Below are 8,562 nucleotides of genomic sequence, written 5' to 3'. Positions count from 1 at the left end.
TTGGAAAAGTTACAAAACTTATCCCACAGCTTTGTTGCTTATTAACCCAGCTGGTTTTGTTAGCAGAATATTTTGCTGGGCTATTTCCTCTGGTATAATCCAGAGGAATCTGAAACAAGACCATTCGTATGAAAACACTGGTGAAACTGAAAACTATTCCTAACCCACTGGGAACATGGAACATTTTTCAAGGCTCCATAAATCCTAAGCACAAATCTAATTCAATAGTGTGCTTCCTAAGACTTGTCTTAACTAGATCTTTTGGAAAGGATCAGACACATCTAGTAAATGCAAAGAGGTATGGAAACCAGCTGGAATATTTCTGTATTGTTCTAAAAAGCATGGGACTTTTTTCATCATCTGTTTTTTTCATCTCTTGCTAGGAATGAAGGAGTTGAGGTTGCTTCAGGAACTGGACTGGGTGGAAGTTATGGGACAACAGACATGTCCAGCTGACAACCCTTGGAAGTCACTACATGGGCACAGGAGATGAGCAGAGCACTTGAGAATTGCACAAATATGAACAAAAACAAAGGGAGATTTAATCTATGGGACTTTTTTAAAAGGTCAAAATGTAGCATGATCTCAGGGAAGTTACTGGAAAAAAACCTGATAAAGTCAAAAGCCAAAATGCAGGGCAGGTCTGCCAGTATGGAACTAATCTGCTCCATTTATTTATATTTCCACTCAGTGCTTGTGTTGTAAAGAAATATTTGAGGACTGAGTACCACTCACATTTCACTTTTGCTTGATAAGAATTTTTTTCCATAAAGAAATATAGTCCTTGTTGTGGCTTTGGCCCATGACTTTTTGTCAGCTCCAGAATCCTGGCATAGCTGATGCTGGCAGGCAGCCAGAGATCCCTGAGTCCAGGCCCTGCTGCCAGTGAGCTCAGTACTGCAGTGTGCCCAGGACCACCTTCACTAGGATTTTGAATATCTGCAAAGGATGGAGATATGCTACATCCTCCCTGTCCTAATGCTTCCCCACCCCCAGAGTAAAAGAGTGGCATTTTTCTCCTCTTCCTTCTCCTGTGTCATCTTTTGTGTAAATGGATTTTCCCATGTGTCATCTGCACCCATTTCCTTTTGTTCATTCTGCTTGCACTGAGAAGAATTTGGCTCCATCTTTGCTTCCTCAAATCACACTACCATTGTTCCTTTTACTCATTTCACTTTCCAAACACAGGAGATGACTTCTCTGTGCATTGCTTATATGTTTTGCTAATACCAGAAATGTAATAATATAAGATGTCTCACCCATCTTGGCTTTATTTTAAAGCACTACAAATATCTGTGGTCTGATCCTGCTTACATTACATGCAAAGGGAATCTCAGAATGTCATAAGTGCCAAGTTAAAAACTTTTAATACCTATGTGAGATGTACTGTCATCAGTATAAAATGCAAGTGTAACAAAACTAAGCAAGATTTAAAACCTGAAAAGCATATTGACAAAAATAATTTGGCAAGGCTGAAGTCTTGCTTATTCAACAGATTACCAGTGCACAACACTGGGATTCAGTCATGATCCATTTCTCTGCTCATTGCACTTAAATTAACAAGATTTTTGGCTGCACAGGCTGCAGGACCAAAGTGTGTCAAGTGAAAGGGTGAAAAGATTTGCAGTATGTCTTTCCAAATGCATCAACCAGACTGACAGCACTTTTAAAGTGAAGATGGGAGCTATTTAAATTTTTTTGAAGAGTGACCCTGAAACCCTCATTGCAAAATAATATGCTAGATAAACATGTAATATCATACATGAGACACAGCAATGTCTGAAGAGAAGTTTTTGCCAGAATACATCAGAAGAGTAAATTCTTTTTACCACAGTCTTGAATATACCAGGCCTATAGCTACCACCTATGCAACATTAAAAAACAAGGAAAAAAGGAGGCAGGACTGAGTTAGTGGTAGCAGTAAGGACTGCATTTCTGTGTATCATGGGAGGGGAACTTTACCTCTTTCTGCTTTCCATTGCTTTCCATTTCCATTCTGCTTTCCATTGGTCCCTCTGACACTGTGCAGCCTTCTCCATCTGCCTCACTGTGCCCTCCTGTTTATCCTTATTTTGTTGTGTGATGATGATGTGAGCAGGTGGACACCTCAGATGTGTCCATCTGGAGAAAACCAGAGTAGTCTCAAACTGTGCACCTAGACATCAGAGGGTAAATCCAGCTAAAGAACCCGAAAATTATGCTATTTTCACCTATTATGTTGTACAGATTATGAGGAATAAGAAAAAGTGAAAGTAGCACTTATGTGCCATAGGTCTCAGGTACAAAACCAGAAACCTGGGTGTATTGAAGGGAGGCCTGGACCCTGAAACAAAACATGAAATATCCCCAAGTAAAACAGTGCTGAACAATTTTATAAATCAGCTAATCAGAAAAAGAGAATTTTCTAATGGATACATCATAAGAAAAGCTGGGGATCACCCCCACTTTAATTCATATTCAATGACACGAGCATTTTGGGTTCTGCAAAACTACTGAATTGGCACCTACATGTCTCCCACTGCCCTGGTGACTGATTTTGAAAATGTGGGTAACAGTTCTCTGATTTGGAAAGAGCAGGCAGCACACCACAGCTTGGCTTGCTCGTGGTGCTCGTACACATTGAGTAGTGGCAGGTGAGAGGAGACCTGTTGGTCATCCTCACATGATTAAACTAACACAGGCTGTGCTGCCAGATTTCCTGGACACCACAAAGGGAGACATCATTGGATGCAAGGGGAAAGGAGCAATCCAGCACACCACACAGAACTCCAGTTCTACAGGTTTCTTCTACACCATGTCCACTTAAATGTTACTGAAATATAAACATTAACAAAATCCATCGGCAGAGCAGAGCAGGACTTGCTCAGGTATATGAAGCAGAAAACATTGGATGAGGAAACTGGTGATATTAAAGTACATCATAAAACACAATTACTGACCTCCTAATTTAATGAAGCATTGCACCTCATTGGAACAAGCAATTTGTGCAATAGAATAGTTTAGGAAATAAGAGGCCTATTTATATCTCCCAGTAGTTTAAAATAGTTCTAGAGGTGAAAACAAAACAAAAAAGCAAGGCCATGGTGATGTCAAGCTAACTGTCCAGGTGAGGAAAGATTTTGGATTTGCTAATTCATGATGTGACCATATGGGGTTTTTCCTCCTTCCTGTTCCCCCAGCCCTTCCAGTTTCTGAGTTTCTGTATACAGGCACCCATAAGTGTGCCAATAATGTAACAGGATTCTACTCTGTGCACGTGAGAGGGGAGCACACAGCCAGACTCTGTGTCCCTGCTCAGTGTGTATGAAAGCAGATTCACAATTTATGCTGCTGCTGAATAAGTCAAGGTACCAGAGCATTGCAATGATTAATTTAACAAAGCTTGCTTAGAAATGACACCACAAGTAACAGCTAATGGCAGGTTGTTTCACTCCTGCAAGTGCATATTAGCTGTTACTTTTAAGAAAGAACAAAGGGCTGAAAGTCTGTTCTTCCTAGTCAGTCTGACAGATAAAATGGAAGGTTGTTTATTTCTGATTGCTCAGGCTATCCCACATAATTGCTCAGGTGTGTCAGCTGCTTGAAGCAGCTTTGGCCTGCAAAGGAGAGGGTAGATTTCCCCCCATGCATGATCAGGGCTCAGTATAATGTTTAATCAAGGTGAATGCTTATCCCTTTCATGAGCCCACAGTGGGTACAGACAGCACTCAGCCAGTCTGCCAGGGCCACCAGGCTTACTTGGTTTGTTTTGGAATTATCAGTTGCTTCACACCTGGGACACAGTACCCAGCCTCCAAGTGCACCTGGACAAATGTTTTGAAGAACATTTTGCCACTGTAACTATGTGCCTGTCAGCCATGAGCTGCTGATGTTTCTTGGTGCAGCTTTGACTTACCAAACAGGTTTTTGAGGCAAGGTTGGCCAAACGGTTTGGTTCATCATCTCAGCAGTGAACTTACCTCCCAGAACAGTCAGATCACTGGACCTGCCATGAAAACAAATTAACTTGATATAAAAATACTTTAAACCTGTAATTGAATGTTTTTGTCAGGGAAATTGCCGAATCCTCATTTCACATGAACAGATATGTGAGTCATAACAGTTGAGCATGTTTATTGTACATGGCAGTTCTTTTCAAAACACACGTTTAAACAGATGGCTTGTGTTGACTATTAATGCAGTTCCTGCAATTAAGTTCAATCTGAACAAAGTCGACAGGGACTGACATTCTATTGACATCAAAGCTGCTCTACTGCATCTTCTCCCTACGAATGTTCAAATTTGGACCTGCTCCTCCAGCCTTACTGAAATGTCAACTGTGATAAGTCACGACACAACTGAAGAGCAGAGATAAGGTACCTGGCCTCTTCCTAAATCACTTTTTGACGGGGATTTATTATTTACATATTCATGCTGTAACATTTCAATGGTGAAAGTCCATGTTTGAGTGAATTGCTAGAAATAAACACAGCAGCAGGAAGAAATTTGTCTCTCCCTCTACAGATGTGGTGAGCTCAAACCACAGGCAGGTGAACTCCCCATGCAAGGAACCCAAGCCCACGGTGATGCCGTGCTCTGCCCACCACAATGCCCACAAATGCTGCTGTCAGATCGCTGGACCTGCCAGTGATCTGGTTTTCACATCCCTGGTGAAACCCAGAGCTCTTGAAATGCAGTGTTGTGTTGAGGCAGGATATTGCAATAGTGACTGACAGAGGAGTGTGAGAGCAGATCTGGTGACACAACCCAGACTGCAGAGGTTGCTTTGGGGCTTTCTGATATGCAGCTCATTTTGATGTGTTCAAAAATGCCAGACAGGTTTCTCCTCTAAGAATCTGTTGCAGAGTCTTTGGAATTTATGTAAACATTCATTCCTGCAGCAAAGTGCTTCATACTGTAGCTGTGCACTATGTGAAAATATGTCTCCCCTTCTTTTGAGTTAGCTGTTATCTTCATTTGACAATCTGCAGGTCTTTCATTGGAAGAAACACAGGACGATTGTTCCCTACTCACTGTCTTTTGTCACCAATGATTTTACAAGTCTATTCTATCATCTGGTGTGTTTTGCAGCCTGAGGGATTCTAAGCTATTTTTAGCACTTTTCCCTGTATTAACTTATCAGTAATTTACTTGCCTATCTCAGTAATTTCCAAACACCTGCCTGCAGCAGGTAATGTGTTGGCCCTGAAGCTGGGTTTGTATGGCTGCAACTCAGCAAAGAGGGCATCCAGTCCCTAGTGATCCATTTAGGAGCTGTTGATTGTGACTTCTGAAGTGACACAGAAAAATGTTTAGTGAAGGTTTAGCTAGGTTTAGTGAATTAGAGTAACAGGAATAGTTTAACAAGCATGTCAGGTCTTTTAGAAACTGCTTACCTTTCCTCCTTTCTTGGTACTCTCCTAAAGCAAATTCCATCTTTACTACTTTTTCTACTACATTGTTCACTTTCACTGAGTAGTGGGAAAACATATATTTCATACATGTCTTTAGAAAGAGATGTTTTCAAATGTTCTTTCATTACCCAGTAGCAACTTTGTAAGTGTGCATGGGAGCAGCTTTCATACAGCACAGAGCTGTACAGTAGTTAAGCTATTTTTCCCTATCTGCTCTAGCAGGGCCTGTGACACATTCTTGAAAGACCTCCAAGTGTCACTGCATGATGCTGGACAAGGCTGAGGTTGAAGCAGAACAAGGTCCCTTCTATTTCCAAGTCTGGCACGTGTTCAGTGTGGCAGGGCTGGAACAGCCTCCATGCTGGAACTCCACCATCTGTTGGAGCAGAGAGCTCATTTGCAGTCACACTCATGCAAATACCCAGGCAGCCATAGTCAACAATCTAATTAAGTCTGAACATTGATACATGCAACCTAAACCACAAATAATTACCATTCTTTGAGTGGAATTCACTGCTGGAATTAAAAATCCCACTGTATTTCTGGGAAAGACTCTCTGAGGAACAACATGAAAGCTCTGAAAAACAACATGCAGTGCTTAAATCTCTTCTGTTTTGTTTTTATTAGCTTTAACAAAATTTACACCTAATGAAGAAGAGGAACAGCTATATATCTCATTACATATGTTCTGACCTTTCATTTTGCTAAATATATTATAATAGTAATGAACTCTACAGAGTTATTATTTCAGCACTCTCAGATAATAAAAAAATCTAACTTCACCAAACAACACTTCACCTTAAACTCCTGAAAACCTACATACACTGTCTCACCAAGCCAGTGAAATATCCTGGCAAGAGTAGATTTTCTCTCTAGAAAGCTATAGTTAGCATTTTAACTGACCACAGCTCTAGGAAGGAAGTCTTGAACCCAAAGGGAGAACAGCCTGGATGCTTCTCCAGTAAGATGTAACTACAGCAACCACAGATATTTGCCTTTATAGAAAGGAGCAAAGTTGTGCTGGACCTTGATTAAATATTTGTGAAGCTGATTTAACATCCTTTCGCCAAGTGAACCTATCATGCTCTAAACAGCTGGGTAAAAATAACCTGTGAAAACAGATTATTTTTATAACTTTTCTTGAAAAATGGCTCCAGAGAAGTACAGGTAATGAAGAGGTACCAGAAACATTGGGAAGCTGATTAAAATTGTAGTTCTTAAAGCTGGTTATTTAGATTGCTTGATATTTCTTGTCATTGGAGCTGGATTTCAGTCATTGCTAGCTTTGTCAAATCCCATGTTTTTGGTCTCATGTTTTCTAGCCTGTATTTTAGTGAGAAAATGATTAATTTTTCTTCTTTCTGACTAAGCTGTGTGTACATGAACTCTAAAGAGTAATTAAGCCTGTTTTGCCCATGCATGCAAACAGAGTCAGTTTGCCCACCAAAGCTGCTCTGGGCCCAGCAGAGCACTTGTATTTTTTTGTGCTTCCATTGATCCTGTGCTAATGGAACCCAATGGATGTATGATAAGAAGGAGGAGTGAAGACCAAGAGGAGGGAGGGGTCACCTCAGGGAGCTGGCAGGACATGGCAGCCCTCTGCAGGAGTGGGACATGGCTCTGGAAGACAGGGGTGGCTGGGGGGGACCAGCCCAGCTGGCAAGGGACTCAGCAGGAAAGCAGCTCAGAGAACTGGGGCTCTGAAAAGACAAAAGAGGGAAGAGAGTTAAACTAGCAGACGAGGTAAAGCAATGGAGATTTTGTAGGGACTGTAGCTGCCCTGGTCATGGTAAGAAAATCAACAATAGCAGCAATTTCTCAAGCAGCAGAACCAGTTTTTGGGTTTGAGGATAAAATATCCCAGGTTAATTTATTTTTTAATGTGTGTTTTCTGAAAAGTGTTTTAAAACAACCTATTTCAAAAGTATAACATTAACACAATTGCTACCATCACAGGAAGCAGCCAGATCTTTGCTGGAGCAGAAGCTTCCCAAGTTATTTCTGAAGGATACTGGGAGTGGGAAATTGTTGGTCAAAGGGCAGGGGATGATGGGGGAAGGCAGCCAAGGTAGTCACTTTGAGTCAGAGGAAATCTGATGAATGCTGTTTGTTACCAATGAACACCTGCAGGTTACATGCATTCATTGAAGAAATCTCAAATCCAAATGATGGAACAAATTGAAGGAAAAGTGGCCATCTTATGGTCACCACATTTCTTGAATTTTCCTCCCTACTGTGTTAAACAAATGATATCATTTTGCTGCTGCATTATTTTCAGCTTCCTGTTTTTAAGCTTACTGGCATTTCCTCCAGTCCCAGAAAAACTAATTTACTGAGAGATTATAGAGCAGTCAGTTTGTGTTGGTTTAGGCAGACACTCAGATTCTGCCTGACCTTAAAGACTAATCTCTACTTCCCTTTGGCATGTGGATAAATGCAACAAACCTTCCACAGTCACATGGGTAAATAAGGATCTTTACCAGCAAAGCAGGAAATAAGTGTGGTCCTCTTTGAAAAGTTGTATCACACTTGAAAGCAGCAGCTCTCATTGTAACCTTGTGTCTGCTGAGCATCAGGAAGATTCCTGTCTGCTGCCAGCTATGAGGAATCTTTTTGGCAGTGGCCCTGATAAACTGGTAGGCCATAAAGCTTGATACTCAGATAGAAATAGGTGTGAATGATGATCAGATGCTTATTTAGTGGTTTGTATTAATTTTGTGGTTTGGTTCCCCCCCATCCCCAGCATTTGCAGCAAGTGAACAGATTTTGCTTTTTCCATCTAGTGGCAGTCTGTCTGCCTGTATCAAAGCACCAACAGGATTTTCTCTTGCTTGTATGCAGAGTATGATCCATAATTCAGGGAGAGATCTTGTGAGGCACCCTGGCCATGGTGGCAGCTGTGGCATAGTGGAGGTGGCCTCGCTCTTCTCTGTCATTTGCCTTGGCAACTGAGTGTGTAGAAAGAGGTGGTGCAAGCAGGACACACACACCTTTAAGCTACAAAGCAATCATTTGTTGCCTTATGCACAGAGTTGAGACTGACAAGTTCCCAGGCTGAGGAGAGCTGGCAGGGACCTGACAGCAACAGGGGAAAACAGTGTTCTCTTGTTCCCTGGTACCAGCTCACCCTCAGAGCTGCTGAGTTGCCATCCTTGAATCCCTGGTTTTT

The sequence above is a fragment of the Zonotrichia leucophrys genome, chromosome 10, assembly GCF_028769735.1.
Source record: "Zonotrichia leucophrys gambelii isolate GWCS_2022_RI chromosome 10, RI_Zleu_2.0, whole genome shotgun sequence".
NCBI classification, from domain to species: domain Eukaryota; kingdom Metazoa; phylum Chordata; class Aves; order Passeriformes; family Passerellidae; genus Zonotrichia; species Zonotrichia leucophrys.
The sequence above is the reverse complement of the archived record's forward strand: the minus strand, read 5'-3'. Positions refer to the sequence as shown.